The 26,807-nt window shown below is 49.0% G+C and overlaps 1 protein-coding gene across 6 annotated transcripts in view; it reads right to left on the bottom strand.

Moving 5' to 3' along the window:
• The window catches only part of DAAM2 (dishevelled associated activator of morphogenesis 2), a 113,731-nt gene that overhangs the window by 78,418 nt on the left and 8,506 nt on the right, over positions 1 to 26,807 (bottom strand). The window contains exon 1 of one of the 6 annotated variants that reach the window (XM_060162796.1): positions 1,407 to 1,539. The exons of the other annotated variants lie outside the window; for them this stretch is intronic. The gene's annotated coding sequence lies outside the window, so the exon portion shown is untranslated. Of the gene's footprint in view, positions 1 to 1,406; positions 1,540 to 26,807 lie in introns of those variants that run through there. 6 annotated transcript variants of the gene reach the window in all.

Genomic DNA, 26,807 nt, shown 5'->3' with positions numbered 1-26,807 from the left:
GAAAGAAAAAAAAAAGGAAGGAAGGGAGGGAGGAAGGAAGGAACGAAACAAAGATTTGAAACTCTCCCCAAAACTTCAAATGACTTCTCTCCCACTTTACAGCACCATAGGGACATTCACCTTTTCAGAGACTCGCTTTCCCCAAATGACCCCGCCTGCTTGCAGAATGTGGCCTTGCCCTGTGAATGATGAAGCAATGACGTGGAGAAGGCAAGGAGCCCTGAGATTCCCCAAGGGATAGAGGGGAGGCTCTCAAAAGTCAAAAACCATCTGTCACCAACTGTTGGTTATTTGGACAGTTAAACCAGATACCGAGAGCTGACCCTATACCCCTTCCTCCCCAGACCTCTCCTCCCCTAGCTGAGCAGAAACTAATCACATCTTTATTAGATGTGATTATTTCTCCCCACTATCTTTTCCAGGAGCCAGATACATGGCCAGCAGGCAGGATGGACCAAGACAGACGTCCAGTGGGGAAAGAAGCCAGGTTCACTGAGCCAGGCCCAGTATGCATACGCCTTATCCAATATTTACCGACATGCCTACACCTTCCGGACACACATTCTATGTGCGTCTCATCCCCATTTTCCATTAGAAACCGGGTTCACAAAGGCCAAACGATTTGCCCTGGACCAGCCAGTAGTGGTAGAGGAGGACTGGGTCTCTCTCCTGCCACACTCTGTCCAAGGGGCGCCAGGACCACCGTATGCCGTGTCCAGGCTGTGACCTGCAAGACACTCCCACTTCCACGGGGATGTGTGAATCCATCGTGGCCGCAGGGAAGGCACACCTGGGAGAGAAGGTGCAGGCCAGACCCTCACCACCAATGCCTGGTGCCCCTGTGCTCCTGCACCACCCAGAGGCCCAATTCCCCACCAGCTGAATAACACCCGGGTCAGGGAGTGGTGCTGGTGGAGGCCCAGCATCTTCTCCTGGGTACCACAGAGAGAGTGTGGGCAAGGGAGGGGGTGGATTGGGCTGCTCCTACAGCAGTATATTTAACTACGTTTCCCTTAAGGAAGGATACCCTTTTTAAATTCACACCAAGGCTCTGCATAGGTGAGGGGTAGCCCTGACTGGGGCTCCCCCTTGGCAGGTCAGCTCCCATGGGCTCAGCTGAAGCCATCCCCAGGCCACCTCTCACCACTGTCCTCCACTAGCCAGGCAGTTGGAATAACCTGGCTCTGGAGAAGAAGAGTGGCAAATTCCAGGCTCTGGAATCCTCCTCTGCTCTTCTCATCCCGCTGGCTGTGCTCCATACTCCATCCCTTCAGAAAACACCCCGAGATGGGCAGGGGGACCAGAAATTCACACTCCGGGCCCTGTCTGGAGCTCGCTGCCCAGGATCCAATTTCGGCCACATCTTCTCTTGCTGAGAAGGCACGGGGGGCACCTCCCTGGCTCACCCTGCCTGCAGGAGCTTGGAGGCCTCTCCTACACGTCGACACGCATCCTCTGTCCTGAATCTGCAGAACCATCGCGGTCAGGGATTTGGGGCTTGTTTTCTTAATTAACTGGAAATGCTAACACAGGAGCCTTGGAGCTGGCAGGGGCCTGGCCTACAGCGGCTACAAGAGAAAATGCTTGCTTTGAAATCTGGATCTCTCGTGTTCCCACTCATGCCCCTCTCGGGATGTCAAAACAAACAGCGCCACCCAATCACGGGGCGCAGGGAAGAAGCAGGCTCAGGTTACAGGGCCAGAGATGGACTTGGCACCGGGATGCTTCAGGGCCTGACACGTGATGAGACCTTGATTTCCCAAAATGGCTCAGCGAGACCCCAGCTGGGACAGGGGCTCTAGAGGGGGAAAGGGAGAGGTCATGAGCCTTTGTGCCAACGCTACTTCCTGCCTGCCTACTGCTGGGCAGGCACGGAGCCAGGGATGGGGGAGGTGGCGGGCACAGCCAGTTTCTATCCTATCAATTCCTGCCCTTGAGGAGATACAGTAAGGAACAACAAATTACTAAAGTGTAGCATATGAAGGGTCGCTTCCAAGGCAAGAACGAAGTGACAGAGTCACAGAGGAGAGGAAGAACTCCCTGTGCTGGAGAGGGTACAGGGGTTCAGGGTCATGGCGGGACACAAAGAGGGAAGATCTGACCTGAACAAGGAGTCAAAATCTTAGGAGTAGATAGGACTGGGCGGGGGGGACTGAACAGGCAAAAGGGCTCAGAGGCAGGAAAGGGAAGAGTTAGTTCAAGAAAAGCCAGGCTGGGTGGGAGGGATGGAGCTCACAGGAGTACAAGAAGGACTCAGTGAAGAAGATTGCATGCAGAGATGTAGAAGGGGGTCGGCCCATTACGCTAAGGAGTCCAGCCGGCCACAGGGAAACAGCAAATGTGTTCTGCACAGGCCAACTCCATCTGGGTCAGGGTTGCCAAAGCTGGCCCACAGTCCGCCAGTTTTTGTAAATACGGTTTCACTGGAACACAGCCGCGCCCATTCATTTCCATACTGTCACGGGCTGCTTTGGTGCTTGAGTCAAGTGAATGTGACGGAGACCTCACGGCCCCCAAAGTCAAATTCTGCGCCCTCGGGACTTCACAGCTTGGCAACTAATGTAGAAGATGGACGGGGCCAGAGAGAGGTCTGGAGAAAGGAAGCCCAAGCCCAGGATGATCGCCCAGGATCTAGGGGAGGGACAGTAACCAGAGAGTAAAGGTTCACGGGATCGTTACTCAAAAGGAGGTATGACCACACGGCAAGACCCAAAACCTCAACAGCAGAAGGAGGAGGAGAAAAAGGAGATGGACGAGGAAGAAAAGGAGGTCTGGGTCCCGGCTCCCTCGCCTCCGGCCGCCTGCACTGGGGGGTTATCTGATCCACACCAGCCTCCCAGCCCCATCCAAGGGCCGAGGCACCCGGCCAGCACAATGGACCTGCTCATGTTCGGGGTGGCGAGGCCTGGGTCACAACTACAGTTCCCTATGTCAGGGATCCTGCTTACAGCCTTGTTGCCCAACAGCTGGACCCTCGGAGAGGTCCGAAGTTCTGGGGTGGCCAGAGCATGCCCCTCTTGGAGAGGAGATCACACAGCGCTCCCGGGAGGCTCGGCGCTTTCCCTCCCAGCCTCGGCACAAGTTGTCCCATCTGGAAAGGCTTAGAGGGGAACATCCATTTGCTAGAGGTCAGAGATGCTGTGTTGGAAGAGGGGCTGCTGGCCCCTAATTTGGGGACTTTCCTCTTTCCTGACTTGCATGTTCCTCCCTGAGTCTCTGGACTGGGTGCCCCCTGATCCTGGAGACCAGGAGGCTGGAAGATCAGACGCCCATGCTGCTCCGCCCCGGCTAAGTCCAGTTCACTCTGCCCCAGGGAAAGGGGAGGTTGAACCCTCTGCTCCTGGGAGACCCTTACTACACCGCACCCTCCCTGCAGCAGGATCAGTGCAGCCTCTCTTAATCTTTGGTATTTGGACCTTCCAAGCATACAATGTAGGATCCGGTTTAAGAAACAAAGCATTAAAAGTCAAACACTATCATTTTAGGAAACCACACGTGGTGCCAACTTGCTCAGAAACATAAACTCGGGGACTAAAACCTCAGGCCAGGAGTAGGTTCTATGATGGCCGTTCAGATGATTCACAATGAATGCATTCAATTTCCAGATTATTATTAAAGTGAAAACAACAGGAAACATTTCTTAAGGAAAAGAACATTCTCAAGCTGAGTTCTCAACACAACTCTCCCCAAGGGTCTCTGCGCTCATCATCTGAAAGACTCTGCACGGGGCTGAGGACCGGGTGGTGGAGTTAGGCTGGCCAGACCTTCCCCAGTCTAAGGCCCAGCCGTGTCTTCAGTGTCCATTAGAATGGCTGGCACATAGTTTAATAAAGTTGAGCCTAATGGCCTACTAACACGTGAATGAACGATTGAATGAATGAAGAAGTTCAAGTCCTGGTTCCGCCATTTGCCAGCTCTGTGTCCTCAGGTAAGGTCCTTTACCTCTCTGAGCCTCAGTTTCTTCATCCATAAAATCTCCGCAATTATTCACGACTCCAAGAATTACTGCGAGAATTAAATGAGACGGTACCCATAAAGCCCTTGGTACAGGGATTGGCACATTCAAGGTACAGAATTAATGGTAATTATTGTTACTTTTCAAAGACAGCTTTAATCTCACACCCAAAACATCTTTCCAGATCTTTGCACCCTCCCAATTACATCATGGCATTTTTTTTTTTTTTTTTTAAATCTCGGTAATCCCACAGCCAGAGCCAGGCACACGATAGAGCATAGGAAAGAGCTCTTGGAGCAGAATTTGGCAGACAGCATCTCTGATCTGGAGCTCAGGGCCTGGGTAAGCGCAGGAGCTGAGGCTGCTTCTGTATCCTGCCTTCTCCGTGGGAGGCTACCTCCCAGCCTTCCAAACCGCACCTGGGCATTCAAAGGCAGGGAGCCCACCTGTGCCCATGCCACAGGGAACAGGGCTGGGGGACCGCTTGCTCCGCAGAGGGTAGAGGTGCCAGCTCAGTCCCGTTCTGCCCGCTGCAGGGAGCCCTCCCGCCATCCCTTCTCACTCTGAGCTGGGGCAGCAGCGTGGGCCTCCCTCCAGGGCGGCGTTCCCAGGCTTCAGAACAACAGGCCTTCCATTCTTCCCAGCCCGGGGCAGACCTACCTCCTCTGCTACAGCCCTGCCTGCTGCTGCTCACGGGCAGCTGCCCTGTCCAAGAGGCCTGGAGAACAAGCCTGGGGCCTGGTCTGTCCCCTCACTCCTGAGTCCCCAGCTGAGACAGAAATCACAGTGTCACTCACTGCATTTGGCCTCCGGCATCTTTGCAAACAGCCCTTACCGACCACACTTTGTTTTCCCCAAATGAGAGAAATCTGCCCCTCCCTGATCTTCACCCCTTGGGCCAGGCTCCAGATGTTTCCAGATGTCAACCTTCAGCTCCCTGCCTCAGGGGTGGCAACCACTGGGAGGAGGGGAGGGGGCTAGCCCCAAGTCCAAGGCTCACTACCCAGTGGGAATCCCAGCACCACCCCCCCACCCCACCCCCGTCTCCCTCCTTCCCACGTTTGCCCATCAGATTCCATCTGGCAAGAATCACCACACTCAGCCCCCAAAACTGCAATCCGCAATCCAAGCAGGAAGATATGACGGTTTCTTTCACTTCCCAAGTTTATCCAGCTATTTTCCAACTTTCTTTTTAGGGATCCTGAGCTCAGTCCTTAAGAATGATCCTTGTATGTCCCAGAGCCAGGGCGGAGGGGTGGGAGTCCAGCGCTGCAGCGGGCGTTGTGGCCAGGAAGTCCTTCCTTGGGCATGGATTCTTGGGGAGTGTGCACTTGATTCAAAGCAGCCTCCCTCTGCTGGAGGGTCCCAGCTGCAGCCCAGGGAGGCACCGAGCAGGGGAGGCAGGGCCACGGAGGAGTAGCAAAGAGTGTGGCTGCTTTCTGAAAGGGACAGCCTGCCTGGGGAGCCCATGGGGAAAAAGCTACACAGGAAGGAGCCAGTGGGGATGAGCCAGACTCCTCCAGGGAAAAGCCAGGGACAAGCACCGGGACCCTGGCTTTTTCACAAGTCTAATCCTGAGGACTTAACAAGCTTGACCCCTCTCCTGCTGTGCAGGACAATGAGACAGACTGTTCTCATAGGGAAGGTTGTCCACCTGCAGCTCCTCCCTCAGGGCTGGACTCACCCAGAGGGCAGTACAAAAACCAGGGACAAATGGGAATCACTCACTGTGTGCGAGGCTCCTTCCTATGTGCTTTGCACAAAAGAACTTGTTTGGTCCCCACACTTGAGTGTGTAGATACTGTTATTTTTGTTGTTCCCATTTTACAGATGAGGACACTAAGGCCTAGAGAGAGGAAATGGCCAAGGTCCTGCAGGTTATGAATGGGAACATTAGGATTTGAACATATGTGGTTCTACTCAACCACTAAGCTTTCCCTAGAGGGGTCTAGAGGAACCTCACTGTATCAGTCAACAATGCTGATGAAGCCCCTACCAGGGCCAGGTTCATGCTGTGAAAAAGGCAACATGCAAGACAAGGTTGTCTGCCCTTAAATGCTCACCGGAAGGAATTACCCAAATGGTAGCACCAAGCTTGTCTGGAGGGTAGAATTACTTGTGTTTGTTTGGTTTTTCTCATCTTTACCATTTTATTTTCTACACTTTCTAAAATAAGCAGTTCTTCCTTTTATAAAGAGAAAACAATAAATATTCTGTCTCCTATCTCCTACCTGAATATTGAAAATGACCAAAACTAGAGCAGGAAGATCTCTCTGCTCTATTCTACACGGAAGTTCTAAGAGGAAGGAGAGGAGCAAAATGTCCTGGAACAGGACAGCCCAGCAACACTGTGATGAAATCTATTTACATTTTGCCCATTATCAAGCTACAGGCAGACTTTCAGTAAAATTAAAGCAATAGCTTTTTTTTTCAGCCAAAACTGAAATTAAAACTTTTTCCATACCTGGTAATTAAAAAAAAAAAAACAAAAAACTCAGTTAAGACCCGACTCTTCCTCATATGTTATTCCAGACCCTTCATAACGTGATCACCCACCCCCTCTGATGCTTCCCTTCACTTTGTCCCACCCCACCCAGCAGCCAGGCCAGGCTTCCAGAGGTTTCCCTAAGCCTAGCCAGAACTCTGATATTTGCTCATGCAGTACCTGCTGCCTACGACGCCCTTTTCTTCTTCCTGTAAAGTCCTTGACACTAAGATCCGGCTTAACGGTCACCGTTCCTATGGAGGCTTCCGCCCTGACGAGCACAACTGACTGCTCCCCTGTCTGAGCTCCCGCAAGCTTTGCCCATCCAGAGCATCATGCTTAGAGTTGGCGTCACTCTGTATTCTAATTGATTTCGTGTCTTTGTTCACTTTTCCAGCCCTAGCACCAACATATCTATGGAATAAGGCAGCACGTGATAATAGTAATTATTATTGTTTGAAGAGCATGGATGGTTTTCCAGGTCCTTCCTCTAACATTATCTCGTTTAAGCTAAAAAACAACTGGTTGGAGTGGGTAATGGAAGGGTCAAATATGAATACTGTGGAAGCAAGTATGTTGAGGTCCTCGAAACTCTGCCCCTTGGGCATTAGGTTTGCCCGGACGGCCGTGAAGGGCTGGCCTGGCTCCCAGACCTCACTTTCGGGTAAAACAGATGGTTCCCACCTCCTGGCCCTGCCCTCCGCACGCTTCCCTGTGCTCCAGCTCAACACATCCTTGCCCTGGGCTCCCCCACCTGCCAGGCGTGGGGATGGTGCTTCCCAGCTGGGCTGCAGAACAGATTCTCTCTGGGCTCGTGAACACAGCATGGCCAGGGCACTAATGAGGCCACAGCTTCAAGTGAGAACGCAGAATGATCCTGCCAGTTTCACGGAGGAAAACTGCCATGCAGCCCCCGCTGTACGCAACCAGGCAGCCAGTCCACAAACGCTGGCTCAGGGTAGGGGTGGCGGTAGGGGTCTTTAGCAGAGGGTGTGGACCAAAGGCACACAGAACATTAGAGCCAGAAGGAAACTTAGAGACCCCATTGCTCAATGCCCCTCTAGACAGCTGGGAAAACTGGGCCCAGACTGGGGAGGGACTTGTCAGAAGCACAGAGTGACACCGTGGCAAAGTGAGGGCTGACACCCGAGCCGTTCCTGATCTAAGCAAGAGAGACACAACCTGAAGACGCTGTACTAACAGAAAGTCACAAAGGCTACATTATTTTTCAGGGCATTCTTCACGTACACACGTACAAGGATTCTTGAATGCGACACCACACACAGAAAACACGTAATAGTAAAGAAAAAACAGAGGAAGGTGTTGAGTAACAGTCTTAAAATGTAGTCCCCTAGAGGCCAGGCTGTGCTGTAACCCAACCCCTCCAGAACATCTCCTATGAGCAAAGAGGGCAGATAGGTCTAAGTCTAAAACTATTTCCACATCAAAAATAAATAAATCAATCAAAAAACGGGCAGAAGATCTAAATAGATATTTTTCCAAAGAAGACATACAGATGGCCAAAAAGCACGTGAAAAGAAAATGCAAATCAAAACTACAATGAGGTATCACGTCACACCAGTCAGAATGGCCATCATCAAAAATGTCTGCAAGTAATAAATGCTGGAGAAGGTATAGAGAAAAGGGAACCCTCCTACACTGTTGATGGGAATGTAAATTGCTGTAGTCACTACGGAGAACAGTATGGAAGTCCCTTAAAAAACTAAAAATAGAGTTAGCATATGACCCAGCAATCCCACTCCTGGGCATATATCCAGAGAAAACCATAATTCGAAAAGATACATACACCCCAACGTTCACTGCAGCACTATTTACAATAGCCAAGACATGGAAGCAACCTAAATGTCCATCGACAGAGGAATGGATAAAGAAGATGTGGTACATAGATACAATAGAATATTACTGAGCCATAAAAAAACCAATGAAATAATGCCATTTGCAGCAACATGGATGGACACAAAGATTATCATACTAAGTGAAGGAAGTCAGACAAAGACAAATCCCTTATGATATCACTCATATGTGTAATCTAATTTTAAAAATGATACAAATGAACTTATTTACAAAACAGAAATAGACTCACAGATTTCAAAAACAAACTTATGGTTACCAAAGGGGAAAGCTTGGGGGGGAGTGGGGAGGGATAAATTAGGAGTTTGGGGTTAACATATACACACTAGTATATATAAAACAGATAACCAACAAGGACCTACGATATAGCACAGGGAACTCTATTCAACATTCTGTGATAACCTATATGGGAAAAGAATCTGAAAAAGAATGCATATATGTGTATGTATAACAGAATCACTTTGCTGTACACCTGAAACTACCACAACATTGTAAATCAACCATACTCCAATAAAATTAAAAAATATAAAAAACAAAACCATTTCCACATCGACTTCGCAGAACGCATCGGAATGGGGACAACACAGACTGAGGCTTTCTTTCATCCTCAGGTAACAGAAGTCACAGCTGTGATCATTACTGATGCTTCGTCAAATATCACTGGTCCCCACTCCTCCCTCCAGGCACACAACAGATCATACTTCCTGGACACTTGTGTCTGAGTGGGGCCACGTGACTAATTCTGGCCCATGAGCTGAGAGTAGAAGCTGGGTGTTGTGATGGTTAATGTCATCTGTCAACTTGGTTAGGCCATGGTCCCAGATATTTGTTCAAAGTAGATGTTGGTGTGAAGATATTTTTTTTTTAAGATGAGACAAAAATTTAAATCAGTAGACTTTGAGTAAAGCAGATTACCCTCCAGAATGTAGGTGGGCCTCATCTAACCATGTGAAGGCCTTAAAGAAAAGACTGACGTCCCCCGAGGAGGAGGGAATTCTGCCTCTGGACTGCCTTTGGATTTGAGCTGCAGCATCGACTCTTCCAGGAGTCTCCAGCTTGCAGGGTTGCCCTGCAGATTTTGGAATTGCCAACTCCCACAATCAAGTGAGCCAATTCCTTAAAATAACTAAAAGATAGGGAGGGATGGAGAAAGGAAGGGAGGAAGGGAGGAAGGGAGGGATAGAGATTCATACATCCTATTGTCTCTCTGGAGAACTCTGACTAACACAAGTGTCATTAGTGGTCTAAAGCATTTAATTGGCAAAAGAGACCCTCTTTAGTCCTCTGACACAGCAATCGTCTGCACTTAGGGAGGCGCCTGTTCTGCCAGCCTGGGTTCCTGAGTGACTGTAATGAGTACAGGTCCTGTGTTGACCTACTACAAACCAGGTAGCATGAGTAATAAAGAAACCTCTGTTGTTTTAAGTCACTGAACTTTCGGGACTATGTGTTACCACAGCATAATCTAACTTATACTGACTGAAACACTGTCTGTTCGTCTTAGATTTGAGATGCTAGAGTGTAAGGAGAAAAAAAACCCAAAAAAGTAATGGACCCATAAAATGATTTTAATCACAGCCTCCCACTGAGCCCCAGATACACAGCTCTTCCTCCAGTTTCCCTCGTTGTCTACCTTAGGATCCTGGGACATCTTAACGCGGAATCCAACCTCAGTCGTGTAAATGTATCAAAGGTACAATCTCACTGGTGAAAGAAACTTCCCTAGAAAATGTTCAGAGTTCCGCTGAGGAATCTGACCCTAGGCGTGGAATGGGAAACTCTCCAAAGAACAAAAGTTTCCACTACGGCAACAAGAATGTTAAACATGATAAAAAAATTTTTCTCAGTAAGAAAAATGAGACCGTGAGTATTTATAAGCCGAAACCCAAAGGCCATTCCTAGTTCTTGTGAGGCTTCCTGCTGTGGCGGTGGGGGGAGTCAAGCGGCTTAGAGGGGGTACTGGGAAGGGAGCAGGATGTCCTTGGCTTAAATGCACGTAGGTTAAGCGTGGAGCCTTAAAGGAAATGCAGTTACAAAGCATTGATGATTCTCCTTAGGAATCACTGGTGACCCAGAGGCCGCTGGGACTCTGCATCCTTCTTCTCCATGGATAAATCCAGTTCCCTAACCATAAATACACTACAGAGGTAAACTCTGGGACAGATTAAGATGTAATGGATTTAAACTATTACAAAAGAACTTAGCTTAGACCAGTCATTCTCAACTGGGGGGCAGTTCTGAGGACATCTAGCAATATCTGGGGACAGTTTGGGTTGTCACGACCAGGGAATGCTACTGGCATCGAATCGGTAGAGACCATGGATGCTGCTAGACATCCTATAATGCCCAGAACAGCACCACCTCTCCCCAAAAAAGGATTATCCAGGCTAGTACCGAGACGGAGGCCCTGGTTGAGACTGAATCCCTGGTTGTGCAGGTGTGAAGGTTTACAACGAACAGCAGGGAGAAGATTCGCGGAGCAACATGCTCCAACAGGAAAAAAAAAAAAAAGATACAGATAAGCAGATCAATATTCACATACATACATAGATAAACCAAAGTTGACTGCGCCACGAAAGCGCTCTGAGAGGCAGTGTAGTTCACGTGGGAAGGGAAATACATTTCACTGCTGCTCTCTCCTCCCTGATGGGGCGGAAATCAGCATAAGAATCAGATAAGAGGGTCCATTATTTAGAAGTTGTCCTTAGATTTAAAAGGGAGGCAAAGAGCAAAGTTTAGGAGTGGGGCTGGAGAGGAAAGGTAGCTGAACCACTCAGCACAATAAACAGGGAGTCGGCTGAGTGGCTGGTGAGCACCAAGAAGGGAGCGAGGAAGGACTTCCGGCCAAGCAATCCACCTCTCAGAACAAGGTTGCCCAATCTTCAATTTCAATTGTTTGCATTGTTGTAATGCAAACACCACTGGTTTCCTCAAACCTCCTTAAAGTTTACCACGTTCACAAAGCCCTTGTATAAACGGTATGTGTGTGGGTTCTGTAAATCAGGGTATAAGGACTAAATTTCACCACTGGGTTAATACAGTGCAAAAGAGAGCCCATCTGCATGAAACCAGTAATAACAGTGAACGTTTATTGCAGGCCTACTGTGTGCCAGGCACTATTCAAGTACTTGACATGCAAACACACCAAAGGTTCCCAGCTGCTCTGTGGGGAACGTCACGGCTAACCTTATTAGGGATAAGAGGTCGGAAGCAGAGGGGATTTAAGCCACCCACTCAGGGACCACAGTGAGCACAGGTAACGCGAGAATTCAAATCCAAGTGGTCTAGTTCCAGAGCCCGTGTTCGTAACTTCATGGCCACCCTGCTCATGACCAGCAATAATTAATAACCTTAACTAGTTGGATAGAAATAGGAACTCAGAGCCAGAGGTGACAGGAAATATTGAAGCCATCACTCTTACTTGGGCATCTCTAGACCAGTGGTTCTCAGACTTTGGTGTGACCAGGATCACCCAGTGGGCTTGACAAAACACAAAGAGGTAGGCTGTACCTGCTGCTTTTGCTGTAGCGGATCGGGGGGTGGGGGGCGCCCAAGGACTTGCATTTCTAACAAGTTCCAGGGGATACTGATTCTGCTGGTCCAGAACCATTCTTTGAGAACCACTGCTCCTTTGGAGGGATGCCAGGCTTCCTGTGTTTGTGCGGGCTGGATCCAGCTAATTTATTCTGAATCTCAAAGACAGCGCTGCTCAGGTGACAACTGGCCACAATATCAAAGACAGGGCTGCTCAGGTGACAACTGGCCACAAGATCAACTACTGAGTAGCTGGAAACTGGAGAAGGCTACTAACAAAGAGAATGGAGGAAGGGAGGGATGAGTGTCAACTGGACTTCAACCTGGAAGACTTCCTGGAGGAAGAGTCTAGTGGTGAGTAGTGGCGACACTGGGATTACTGATTTGATGCCCACTACGGATGCAGGGCTGAGGCTTTTGAGTCCCCCCCGCCCCGGCCCAGCCCCAGGGAAAACACAATAATTCTGATTACCTGCCCTCCCTGGACCACTGGGAACCACTGGGAATGTGCCCCCTTGTTCTTTGGTGAGTCCATCCAGAAAGTCTGAGCAAGAAACGTTTAACCAGGAAACACCTTCTATCATGGACAGGAAGCTGTTCAGGGCAGTGGTTAGAAGAAAGATAAACAAATTCAAATCATAGCTCTACTGCTGTGGAACTGTCCTCGCTAAGGTTCTTCACTATTCTAAGATTTAGTTTCCATACCTGTAAAGTGGAATAACTAACCACCTAAAACTCAGAGTTGTAAAAACGAAGTGTATGTGATGGGCTCATTACAGCGCCTATCCTAGAATAAGTTTCAGTAATGGCATCAGAGCTAAATGTGTGGCCAGGGAACCCAAGCCTCAGTCCAAGGCTTTGGGTGCTCAAAGCCCATGCAGGAGTCGGGAGGTTGAGCTTGAGAACCTTGTCTCCCTCCATCGTTTAAAAGCTCTTTCATCCCAGGGGGTACCCTCCAGTGTTGAAGCACCCTTCCTCCAGTTCTGAGCTTTCTCTCCACCAAACCATGCCTCAGGACCTCTTTCCATAGCTAGCTTAAAATTTCTCTCATTTACAAAGTTGCTGACACTAAGGGGGGGGGGACAAAATCAATGCACAAAACTGTCTAACATCTGCTCAAACGGTAGGTACTCAACCTTGCTTTAAAAATGTGCAGAGAGACTGGAATGTGAGTGACCAAATAGTCACTGGACTGGGGAGGGGGGCAAGTTCTCCAAGGGTGTTTGTGGCCAGGAGGTGGGGGGCAGGAGTGGAGGCACAGAAAGGCCCAAGCCCCCTTCAGTCCTCCAGTGATGGGTTTATAGGCTAATTTTTTGTCTTTCTGCTTCTATGTATTTTCTATAATAAACCTGTATTTCTTTTATAATCAAGGAGGGAAGGTTTTGTGTGTATGTGTGTATGTGTGTGTGTGTGTGTGTGTGTGTGTGTGTGTATTTTACCTTCATATCCTTCTAAAGCTTTTCTTGATTATATCCCACTCTGCAGCTGCTCCGCCCTCTGCTCACACGCTGCCTCTTCTCCTCTATTTCTAGCCTGTGAATGTGTAGTCATGAGAGGTTCCTTTCTCAGTGTCCTTGAGCACCTTTCCTTGCACTGACCTGAGACACCCTGGTAGGCAGAGCTGCCCCAAAGTAGAAGGAGATGACCAGCTGAACTCATTGTCTGCCATTCTGTATCCTGGGATCCACTCCCCCCAACCAAAACTCACTAGATTGTTCTGCATGAGGTGAGTGGCTCACGCCAAGAGGAACTGCACAGAAAGAGACCTGCAGGTGAGAAGATCTATGTGTACACACACACACACACGCACCCCAATCCACCTCTTCCTCCCTTCTGTATCCGGAGGAAAATGTCATCCGGTAAATGCCCTCAGATGAACTGGGAAGGCAAATTCCCCAGATGTGGTTTGTGAGGGGTGGGTAGCCGGGGGATGGGGTGTCAGGCAGAGCCAATCCACTTCCATCTGGCTCTGAAATCCACAGTTATTTTCCTGGACTGGCCTGGGATCTCATTTCCCAATGTGAGGAATCTCTCTCTCTCGGTGACACACACTTTCCCCAAGAATGCCTGACTTTTCAATGAGGAATTCTTGTATATCTGGGATTCTTGGAAACAGGACAAAGACTAATGAATTGCTGGCTCTACCCTAGGGCTGGAAACCCTCTAGAACTCACAGGAGTGGAAAGAGGAGGGACGCAGGAAAAGAGGGGGTGGTGTGTGCACGGCAGAGGAGGGCAGCAGGATGGAGGTGCAGGACCTGAGGGTTCAAGGCACAGGCTCTCCAGAAGCTCCCCACTGACCCCCAGATCAGAAGGCACCGTCCACTCTGCGACTAGAAGCCTACCAAGGCAGGGTGGGGAATACAGAATAATGCTTGTTGATGGTACAGAGTCACAGGACGGTGGAAGTCACAGTTGGTTATTCAGCTCATGGAGAAAGGAGATGGTTACGACGTATAAGGGTGCGGTACAGAGGGCGTGATTCTTGGAGACAGGCCCTCTGTGCCTCTACCTATCTACGTGGCTTCAGGCAAGGTGCCTAAACTCTTAGAACCTCGGTTTTCTCTTCTGTAAAATGGGATAACACCCACTTTGCAAGTCTTATGAGAATGAGGTGTGTTGAAGCGTGCAAGTGCTCAGCCCAGTGCTTGGCACGCAGTAGGCCTTCAGCTGATGGAGAGATTAATGAGTGGGAGTTTATAAAGCTCTCCGTGCAGTGGGCCAGCTGCAGGAGGCCTGACAGCCCTGGGGATGGCCAGGCAGTGAGAAGACTCAGCTCCCGGGGTCACGGCAGCTAAGCTTACTAAGCGCCCTCCATCGTACGCCCCTCGGGTGCTTCGAATGTTCTGGCAGGTTAGGGCCGTGCACCCCTCCCCAGGCCACAGCGCAGACCCTCTGCAGCCCCAGCTGCTTTAATCCAAAGTGCTAATGTGTGGGTTCCAGGTCACCAGAAAGAAATGGTAGACGGTCTACAGGGGTCCTGGGTCCCTTGGCCTTCTCAGCTGAAATGGTCAGGAAGCACTCTGGCCTCTCCGTAGAGATCAGGTCAACACCCCGACCTTGCTGCCCAGAGAACCCCAGGAGTTCCTCATCCATCTGGAGGAAGCAGGGGCCTCAGCCTTTGCCACGCCCACCCCAAGCTCCCCATACAGCTGCTGCCAAAGGCTCAGACTAACCTGGGCAAACAGACCAGGCCCCCGGGGTGTTTTCTGTCTAACCAAGAAGGCAAAACACAGACATGAAAGGCTTAAGAATACCGAAAACACAAGGGGGAAAGAAAATAGTTGTCTTTCCAAGGAGCTCATATGCGCAGAGGGATCATGGGGTGACCTGGGGAATCCACATTCCACAGAGTTAATCCGGGGAGACTTTCTAGAGAGAGTGGTGACGGGTGGGGCTGCCACTTAGGGTCACCCGCAAGCTCACCCCAAATGTCCCCTCTTAGGCCTAACTGGGGCAGAACCGGCGCTTTTGCCTGAAATAGTAAATTTACATAACCTCACCATTGCAGCGATACTCCGCGCGGCTCTGGTTACAACAACAAGGGTTTAAGAACCCGAGAGTCTGCAATGGCAAAGGCAGTGGGGGTGGGGGCGGGGGGGTGAACAAAACAAAATCCACATGAGGTTTTCATTTTCTTTAGCCATGTGAGAATGGCCCTGTAGATCCAGCTATAAATACCCCACTGCCATTGCCACAAGATGGAAAATCGCGCGCGCGTGCGCGCACACACACACCACACATGACAAGTCCTTTCAAACAGTTCGTGGGCTTAAGAATGCAAATCATTGTTTCTAAGAATATCTGCCTTGAGAAGATAACAGTGCTAGACTCTGCCTGCTGAGTGCCCTGCACTGAGTTCTCCCCAAACATATTTGACAGGATTTGCAAAGATGCTGTCCCCCAACAGCCATCACCAAGGTGAAATGCAGAGCTGTCCCCACGGCACCCAGGCTAAGTCAAAGTGGCCACAAACAGGACCGAGGGGACAGGTTTTACACCAAATCCCTTAGAAGGAAGTGAAGACCACACAGACCCCCGCCCCCTGCTTGACCCAGGACACCTTAGATCTAGTTTCCTGGAAGTAGAGCCTGAGACAGCAGAGATTCATATATATGTCATGTACTGAGGCCGTGCTCTCAGGAGAAACCAGGAAGGGAATGAGGGAAAGAAGAGAGGGCAGGGGAAGGATCTGGTGAGAATGTGGTTTTAGGAGACGTCTAGCTTCAGCCTGATCCTGTGGGGAGCTCTGGAGAAGGAAGGGCACTGCCACATTTGCCCCCCCGCCCCCGCTTGGAACAAGGGAGTGGGGCCTTTGTACCTTTTCGCCAGTTAGTCACTGGCCACAGGATGCAGGAGAGGGTGGGGTAAGCATGATGTAATCCCCAGGCACCTCGGGGTGAGGGGGTTCAATAACCCCAGGGCAGTCCCCACAGGTGTGAGCCATTAGCTGGAATACCCACGGCAGCCCCAAGACCTGCACGGGGCACCAACAGCATCTTCCCAATGAGTCTGTGGGCCTAAGTGCCTTGTTGCTTAGAATGTGTGTTTTCTATTGATTACAAAGGTTGGTTGGTTTCTTTGCTTGCTTTGTTTTTATTTCTTCTGCATGGGATGCTTTTAGATTCGACCCACTGAAGAGAGAAGCAAAGGTTTGATCAATGAACATGGCACATGATGCAAATTGCCCACCTAATGTTAATTCTTTCCTTCTTCCATACTAAGAGGTCTCTGCTTTGGTTTGAGGTAGCAAAATGCCCATTTAAAAATCTTTTAGCTTCCCCCAGACTCCCCTTTTTTTTTTTTTTTTTTTTTTTTTGCGGTACGCGAGCCTCTCACTGTTGTGGCCTCTCCCGTTGCGGAGCACAGGCTCCGGATGCGCAGGCTCAGCGGCCAAGGCTCACGGGCCCAGCCGCTCCGGGGCATGTGGGATCTTCCCGGACCGGGGCATGAACCCGTGTCCCCTGCATCGGCAGGCAGACTCTCAACCACTGTGCCACCAGGGAAGCCCCCCAGACTCCCTTTTAGTTTGAAGTCTCTCCTTAGCACAGTTTTAACCAGTTTCTAGAGGTTAAAAAAAAGCTTGTTAAAAGCATTTCAGAAAAGCTTGTTAAAGAGAAACAATTAGCTGACATGCACTTTTTGTGCTTTGTCCTTCTCTTTCTTCCTGCCTGGAATGCAGATGTGAAGCTAGTGGTGATGCAGCCATCTTGTAACCAAGAGGCAGTGAGCACAAAGGCAAAAATCTCATTCTAAGGAAGGCTGAAGTAGAGACATAGAGGGAGCCTGGGTTCCTCATGGTACTGTGGTGGCACTCTGCCAACTCAGGACTGCATCTGCTGTCCTAAAAATGAGAAAAGTAAAGAACCCTAGTTAAGCTTCTGTACCATGTAGTTGGGCTTCTGTACCGTGTAGCTGAACACAAATTATAACCGATATACACCTGAAAACACTAGTCCTGTGGGGTGTCCCATGGAAAAAGTCCTCTTTAGATAAATAAATTGAGAGAGTACTAGCTTAAACAATGTGAAACCAGTTTTTGACTGCAGTGCTTCTCTGAGCATTGTAGCTCCGTGAGAGAAAGAAGAGCAAAGATGGAAGGGCTGCTTCAACTTCTTTAACCACAGAACTTTCTTCCCAGGGCCACTGTGGGAACCCAGTGGTTTAGCAAATGCGGTTTGGGAAATGCGAGACAAGATGACCCTCCATACTTTTCCTCCTGAACATTTCACGATTCTCCACCTAGAGGGGACCAAGCTGATGGACAGGTCCACAAGCACCCATGTCACCCTTGACGGGACATGATTGGGAGTCAAAGAACTGAGGCCTGTGAGGTTGGCTGGAATAGGGCAATGAACTAGGTCAATTAAAAGACACAAGGGGGTGCCAAGTCTTCTGGAATCTTGGAATCCTCACTCCTCTTTCCAAGTGGTGACTGGCATTCACCTTCAGGAATAATAATGATGTTGATAATAGCCAACCTTTACTGTGTGCTAGGCCCTGTGCTTCACATCATGTTCCCATGTAACCCCTGCAGCTGTCTAATGAGAAATAGACCTTTAGTTTGCCCATTTTACAGATGAGGAAACTGAGGCCTGCTGAGAGATGTCAACTGTTTAGGCAAGGTCAGAGGGCTATTACTCTCTCTGCTACCAAAGCCCACCAACTTCAATGGCTCTATTCTCCTACCCTTCTTTACCAAGTACACATTTTGTTCGTATATTGTGAACTTTCTCTCGATATGTTGCTTTGCAGGTGCCCCTTATCTTTGGCACGTACATGCTGCATTGGGAATTCTCCAGGGCAGGCCCTGTACCCCTATGAGTTCAGATATGTTATTTTCTCCTTTCTCTGTACCTTGCCACAGTGTTTAGAGACCATGTCTCTGCAATTAGGGTCATTCGATCAAGGCTCCCTCTCTGACATTGATCACAGCCTTCACAGGTGAGATGTGTTCAGGGGAACCTCAGGGCGAGGGTAATGAGTGATGCGGATGAAAGTGGAGCCAGGAGGAAAACTCCGGGAAGATTAGCTCCAGCTAAGGGCGGCCTCGGCCTCACATGCGTGTCCATCAGGGCACTCAAGACCAACGTGGTGTGTGTCACTTGGGTTGGGCTCGGAACAGGTCTCAAGACCACAACCTGCCACCACCAAGCTCAGTCATTTTAAGGTATGGGAACTACCTGGAGCACGATAAACAGCAATCCCTGAGTCTCATTCAAATCATCTTCCTTTTCAAAGCACAGAACGAAGTCCATGACCCATAACCACGAATCTCAGTTCCTTTCCCTCCCAGACCTCCTTCCTCGCTTACCCATCTAAGCCAGGGGTCAACCAGTCCCCCAAACCATAGCCCAAACCGCCCGAATGCTAGTACAGGTTGAATCACAGGGGACTTCTCATTACACCTGGTCTTTCTAGTTACATGATGACTGCACATCACATAGGAATATACAAGGTGCTGCCTATTCTCTGCTTGCCCCTCTGCCTCCATTCCCTGCCCTTCTCTGCCAAGATCCCACCCTGGGGGGGAATGGGAAGGTTGGCCTCTCCAGAATGCATCACCCAGCTTCCTGGGCTTCTGCTGCTCAGTGGGACTCGACCAGTGGGAAGCAACAGCAGGGGATTGGAGGGTGGGAGGAGAGAGATCTCAGGTGTTATTCCTTTACTGTCCCTCTGCTAAGCCATGGCTCTGGCAGGGGCTGTGTTCCTCTAGGGCCACAGCTCCAGCCAGGCAGCCCTTCCTCCTCAGCTCCGGCTGCCACAGGGCTCTGATAACACCAGTCCTCCCCCCGCCCCTGCAGGAGTAACAGTACTAAGAGCTTCCTGCTGTTGTCGGCTCCTGGGGGCCTCACCATCTCCTCAGCCCTTCATCTCTCTGCAAATAGCCCTCTCATTACGTTCTTATCAGTTCAGTTCTTTGGGGAGTGCCAGCTATCTCCTGCCCAGAGCCTGCTATGGACTACAGTGTCCATTCTCAGAGCAACCATGTACCTGGGATTTGCTCCCCGAAGTCCCAGTTTGGTGCAACTTTCTCCCATTTAATGAAGGTGAATTATATGATGTATAAATAAGCCGCAGGCAGAGAGGAAAGCCACCCCCAGCTTCAGCCCCCAGTGCGAGCACCACGCAAGCCAGAGAAGGGGGCTCACTGGTGCAGAACCACTGAGCATTGAGGCTCACGGTCACGGTCAAGGACAGAGGCTGCACAACACAGGACAAGGCACTCAAGGCCAACACGGTGTGTGTCACTGGGATTGAGCTCCGGACCAGATTCCAAGGGAGAGGGGGCTGCGGAAAAGAGGAGGGCACATAAAAGAGATGGATGGGCTGCATTTCAACAGGCACCTAGGGAAGAAGTCAGCAGGGCTTCATTGTCAAGTAAAAGAAAGTGAAGCAGGTGCCAGTGGTGGGTGCTTTCCCACTTGAGGATGTTTGTAAGAGCAACAGAGCCAGGGCTGAATGGATGGAACTCAGAAGGGATAGAGACCTTCATTTGAAACCAGGCAGTTATGGTGCAGAGACGGAGATTCTTTTTTTTTTTTTTTTTTTTTTTTTTTTGTGGTACACGGGCCTCTCACTGTTGCGGCCTCTCCCGTTGCGGAGCACAGGCTCCGGATGCGCAGGCCCAGCGGCCATGGCTCACGGGCGCAGCCGCTCCGCGGCATGTGGGATCTTCCCGGACCGGGGCACGAGCCGTGTCCCCTGCATCGGCAGGCGGACTCTCAACCACTGCGCCACCAGGGAAGCCCGCAGAGAGGGAGATTCTTCCCCCTCCCCAACCCAGGCAGTCAGAAATACTTGAGAATGTTGGTCCCACGTCCTTATCAAAGGGATGTGAGGATTGTGGCCGTGGTCACCTGCCAGCACCAGCAAGGGATCCCAGGAACTCCCAAGAGAGAGATGGGATGAGAGGAGGCTCCAGCAGTTTGCTAGAGAATGAGCCAGAGAGCTGCTGTTTGGTTTCTATTACTATGGCCCTGTTCTGCATCTCTACCAACATATCAAAATATGATCCCAGCAAACCCACAAGTCAGAAAAAAATAGGTCAAGATTTTTAGGTCAAAAACCAGTGAATACCGTGTGCATACGGGGTCCGTATAGATGTTTGGAGAACGTTCCATTTGAAGACGATCACATCTACCTAAAATTTCCCGTATGGACCTGGAGCAGATGGAGAGCAGTTTCACAGTCACTCTACAGTGTGTCTGCCAACAGGCAGAGGGGATGGAGCAGGAGTTTGTGCCCAGTTTTAGAAATCACCTTGTTTTCAATTAGAAAATATTTTACCCCTCTACAAAATGTAGATAAGAAACGTGTGTAGCCATCGCAAGCAATAAAATACCGCAGATACAAACGGAAGCCCTGCGTACCCCTCCCTGGTCTTCCTTCCTGTCTTCCCTAGGGGGAGCTACTTCTCTGAATTTGGTGGTTATTCCAAAATAATGGTTTTTTTACACTTTAATTACACAGGTAAACATGTGTAAATAAAAGCATATCATTTTGTATGATTTAATAGCAATGGCATTCTTCCGCAACGTGCTTTTTCCACTTCATATTGTTTCTGGGGTTATATCCCTATAGCACAGTCTATTCATTTTTCACTGTAGTCCGCAGTATTCCATTGTACATACAAATCAAATGACGTAATCAGTCTTCTGGTTGATGAGAGACATTTGGGTAGTTTTCTAGCTCTTAAAGAAAACATGCCATCATGAATATTCCTGAACATGTCTTTTTTTTTTTCACATGTATTAGAGTTTCTCTAGACTTACATAGGAATGAAATCACTGCGTCGTAGGGTAAGTATATCTTCAACTTTACTGGATTGTGCCAATAGCTCCCCAAAGTGTCCGTACCAATTTAATTCCTACCATTAGTGAATGGGAGTTGTCTTTGGCTCTATATACAATGGGAGGAGTATAATTTGGCAGCGGGGGTGGGGGGCGGCATTCTGATGAGTGTGAAATGGCTGTCTCCTTAAGACTTCAGTTTACGGTAATTCCCTGATTCCGAGTCAGGTTGAACATTTGTTCACTTGTTTACTATTCTATAGCATCACTGCAGTCTTAGAATTGCATTTGCATGCTTTGAAGAACCAAAAGAATTTTTCTTTTAATTTATAAAAGTTTGAACAAGTTGGATAGTATTTCTTCACTTCTTCACTAGGAAACTTGGAGAGGGAGGAGGGGCTGTGGCCGGAGCCAGAGGGAAGACTTCCTCTTGCAAACTGGCTTTGAGATAGAGATTTTTTAAATGAGTCATAACATTAGAGATGAAGCCCATGAAACAAAAATGCCAACAATCCCTGGGCAACGTAAGAAATGCATTTCTGTAGACCCTGTCAACACTGTCTAGGAAAAGTTCAGAGTGTGTTCATTGTGCCCTTTACCTGTAAGACACACAACTATCTGGACATCACAGACGCACCAAAGGAACCCCAGGAACCATTTGTCCATCCTCCTGCTGCAGGAAGCACCATGTATTTACCATCCTATCATCACAACAGAAACTGGGAAGGAGATTCCATAACTTCTTCACATTCCCAAACACTCTTAAATGGAATCTAAGTTTCTCAACTTTGAGCATCTCCCACTCACGGCACTGATGACATGGGATAGTATTCTTCACTTTTAGATCCTTCCTCGACAACACCGTTAGTATTTGGAGGACTCATCTTAATATCCCCTGTCCCTGGCACAAGGATGGATGAACCAGTTTGGAAGTGCATGAGGGCAGGGAACACACGGTATTCAACTTCAAAGTTCCAGTAGGCATTCAACTTATGTGTCTTAAGGAAAGGAATTTCTTCCACGCTCAATCTTCTTCTCTGAGCTTTAAGAACAGAGTAATCATGGACATAAACTTTTTGCCTTTTTGCTCCGGGTGTAAAAGAAGCCAACCTTGGGGATGCCTCTTTTCCACGAAGCCTTCCCTGACATCATCTCCCATCGCAAAACAATCTTCCTTTCTCTATGTATTGCATCAGCACCATACAGTACCTCGTATTCCATGGAAAACAAATTATTTGGCCAATGATAACATAGGTTTATGGAGTACATACTGTGCTCTAGGCACTGCGCTAAGTACTTTACAAGTCTTACTTTGTTCCTCATTTGGAGGTAGGAACTATTACTATCACCATTTTACAGATGAGGAAACTGAATCTCAGGGAGGATAAATACCTGCCCAAGGCTACCATTCTAATAAAGGGTGGAATCTGAACTTGCATCCCAGCAGTTTGACCCCAGAAATCGGCACAAGAAGCCACCACACTATACCAGAGACACTGCAGGACACACATAAGCCCTTAAATGCTTCTTGCTGTCGCTCTGGTGAAAATGCAGCTGTGGGCTTAATGAGAAATTAATTATCCTTTGCATCCTTATCTCTGACACCCACATCAAATCCCTAAGACCTTGAAGAATTTGCTGATTCCTTCCTCATTTATTAATAAAAGCTCCCAGCCACGTGGCGTTGCCACGTATGCGCTGATGCCTCACCGAGAGACCCGAGACCCTGGAGGGGGGGTAGATTTTGCTCACGGGGGATGCGCTCCACAGGACCTGCCTCAGCACACAGCGCCTCCCACTGGTGCTTCTCAAATAGCTGTTGAACCACCACAACCACTAACAGCTAGGAATTATACAGCACTTCACAGTGTACTGAGCACGTTCCCTATACCCTGCATCATAGAGATACTTCACTCCTCTACCCCAGGCATTACTGTCGTTCCCACTGCACAATGGCTGAAACCGAGGCTCAGAAATGCTAAATTGCTACATCGCTTATCTAAGCCAGTGCAGCTCATTAGTGGATGGCTGAAATTCAAAGCTAGATCCTGACATCAAATTCCATGATGCGTTTGCTACTCATTAAGTTGATCCCTTTTATTCTTTGTCCTTTGTGTGCACGCACACACACACACACACACACGCACAACTGACTTTTCTTTCTGGACCAATGGAATAGGCGTCAGATCAAAAAAAGAGGATAGAATCTAAACTAAGCTCTGGTTTTATGAACGATGAATGAATGAACGAACAAGCACATGGATAAATGTCACACACAGTCAAATATTCCTGGAGTGCTAACTCTGTGTCTGTCACCCGGCTAAGTGCCACAGATACCACAGTGACTATGGCACAGCCCTAGACTTCTAGAAGCTTCTAGTCCGTTGGCAAATGCATCTCAGTGGTAACAGGATCTGTTAAAGGAAGCTCACCTTGTCAGAGCCCCATCTGAGTGGGGAATGTTGTGTAGAGGGGAAGAAGAAAACCAGACTCATTTTTAAGATAAACAGAGACTAGAAGTACGTCACATGAGGGCAGAGTCCAGAGAGACAGTGTTCTGAAAGGGTTAAAAAGAACCTGTACAGCCCACTGACCAGGAGAGGGATGCCCGCTCAGACTTCCAGGGGGGTGAGCAAAGCTGGGACAGTCCCAATTCACGCCTGCTTCCCAGCGTCCTATCCAGTTAGTGGCCTTTCACTCTTGAAAGAGTGCTGGTTTACACAGCAAATGACATGGTCGCCCTTGCATTCCAGGAAAGTTATGACTTTCTCCAGCTGTCCCTGGGCAGGAAAACAATTTGACCTCCCAAGGTCACTGAGTTGCCTTATTTCTGCTCCATCTCACAGAACGTCTCCTCATAGCCACCACCCACAGCTGGTACAGGTTCTAGGGGGTCTGTGTTTCTCTCCGGTGTCAGCACCAAAGCCAAAATGATTCACCGTCAGATCCTAAAATGGCTTTAGATGCAGGTACACCTGTTTTACATCCTCTGACAGTTTCTTCCTGTAGGATCTTAGGTATCTCACTCAATTGCTCTGAGCCTGTTTCCTCATCTGTAAGAGGGATTAATAACACCAATCTCAGCTCATGGGATGGTTACGAGGATTTGGTGAAGGAGTATAAGTGAAACACCTAGTACAGTGCCTGGTAAAAAGGATATGCCTACCCCCACCCCACCCCACCCCACCCCGAGGATTTCTAGAACATGTGAGCTCTCAGATACCAAGAGTTTGGAGGATATGCACATTTCAGGAAGCCCAGGATATTACCAGGCCTCAAGCCCCTACGCTACCAAGTTAGAACGCCTTCTTCGTCTTTACAGAAAGTGGAAAACATGGTACAGCCACTCTATAAAGCTGTTTGGCAATATCTCCCAAAGCTGAACACATGCATTCCCTAGGTTCCAGCTGTTCCACTTCCAGGAACACACCAACAGAGAAGCATTCCTCTCTTTACCCGTGAACAAGTGCACGAGTGTTCACAGCAAGGCCTATTCACAACAGCCCCAAACCTGGAAACCACCCAAATGCTCACCAGCTGAAGAGTGGATAAAGTGTAGATAGTCCCATAATGGAATACTACACAACAATGGGAAGGAGTCATCGACACATCATGCCGGGCAAAAGGAGGCACACATAAATGAGTCCACGCTGTACGATTCCATCTACTTGAAGTTCAAGAACAGGCAAAAGTAATCTTTACTGTTAGAAGTTAGGATTATGGAAGGGGAGTAACCGGAAGGGGACACAAGGGACTTCTCGGGATGGGGGAGGTGGGAGCTTTGGAATGTTGTGTTTCTTGATCTAGATGCTGGTTAAACAGGTGTGAAAACCCATTGAGCTATATGCTTATAAGCTGTATTTTCTGAATCATGTCGAACTTCAATAAAAATTTTAAATGAAATAAACATTCTAAATGTAAAACATATTTTTTTGGTAGAGAGTTGATCAGACTAAGCAGGCAGTAGACACCTGGAAAAAGGCAGTGGCATATTTTACTTGATAAATGCTCATCGGGCCCCAGCTCTGGGCCGAGCATCGTGCAGGATGCAGGGCCAACAGAGCTCATGAGGCTGGGTCCCTGTTCTCCATCATCATCTCCATCATCATCATCACTAACACTTCCTAGTACTTACTCTGCGACAGCCATGGTTTCAAGTACCATTTTTTTCTTTTTACCAAATCATGCATTAACTTTATCTTCATAACAAGCCATTTTACAGATAAGGAAATGAAGGCACAGAGAGATGAAGTAACTCACGCAAGGCCACACCGCTATCATGTAGTGGAGCCAGAATCTGAAGCCAGTGCCTACGCTCCGACCCACAGCTTTCTACTCAGAAGTCTGGTCTGTTTATCAGCTATAAGTCCCAGCTTCCATGCAGGCAGCCCACAGACATCAATAACATCACCTCTGTTCAGGGCAGTGGTAATGGTAAATTATCAACTCAGTGTCTCAGAAAGGCAGAGGCAATTCCTAGCTCTCTCTGGGCAGCTGCCAGCCCAATGTCACATGATAGGGAACAGACTGATAAATATATTGATGGAGATTTAAAAAAAAAAAAAAAGGAAAAGAAGAGTTAAAATGGCTTGGCCTTTCTACTGCCCAAAGTCCACTGCCCAAAGTCCACAGAAACTCTGAATTTGCTTCAGATGAACTTCAAAGCTGCCTCTGGCACTGTGGAGATACTGAGGGATCTTCCCACTGACCTGGAATCACTCCCTCCCCTCGCTGCCTGATCAGGGGAACTTGAGGCTGGGGGCTGTGGTGTCTGAGAGGAAGGGAGGGAGGGAGTGTTGACACTGATGCCCAGGAACGGCGTCAGACGTCAGCTGTGAGTCTGTGTCCCCAAGTCTGGCCCATCGGGAATCCATCATGCGGGCAAGCTTTGCTTTGGCACTCAGGCAGCCGATCAGTGTACAGAATCTGGAAGGTGGAATGTTCAGTACGCAGCACCAAAGACCTCCCTTGCTTGGGACAAAGCAGTAAGAAACAAACACCCCCGTAAGGACGAATCAGATCCGGCAGAGACCCAGGCAGGCATGATGTGAATACCTATACAGGCAGGAAGGTGGCTCCCAGTGGGTCAGAAGAGCCCCCTGAGACCACCCCCTTTATATAGCAGAAGCACTGGTAAGATAGAGAGGAATTCCCAAAGGGCAACTTGTCCAGCCCGTCTCCAGGCAGGATGCCAACAAAGCCATCTGGTCACGCTTCCAACCCTGATACGCCCACACCTCTCAGCCTGGCATTGGGGGTTTGGGGGAGGGAGCAGGGGCAAATACAAATTTGGCAATAAAATCAAAATATCTGCTCAGCCTTCCCAGTTAGGAACAACTCTATCTGTAGAGAAATCAGCGGGATCGCACCTAGAAAACACACAAAATAGAGCACAAGGAAAAAACGCACTTTTTCATATTCTGACATAGCCACCACCAAGTATCTGGAAAACAACGGACTCTTCCAAAACAGTTTCACGGAAAATAAGTAAAACTTCTGGGGCAGGTAGGAAGCGTTCTTGGAATCAATCGCTCATGGGTGGGAGGTTCGGGTAGGAGGTAGCAGTGGGCAGAGGGAGAAGTACAGCTGCCAGGCGGCCTCAGGGAAGGCCTCAGCCGGCCCCCTGGGGAGCCCTGAAGCTGGGATGCCCTTTAGAATTTCCCCACATT

The sequence above is a fragment of the Lagenorhynchus albirostris genome, chromosome 10 (genome assembly GCF_949774975.1).
Source record: "Lagenorhynchus albirostris chromosome 10, mLagAlb1.1, whole genome shotgun sequence".
NCBI classification, from domain to species: domain Eukaryota; kingdom Metazoa; phylum Chordata; class Mammalia; order Artiodactyla; family Delphinidae; genus Lagenorhynchus; species Lagenorhynchus albirostris.
Note: the sequence above shows the minus strand (reverse complement) of the source record. Positions and strands in the feature narration are given on the sequence as shown.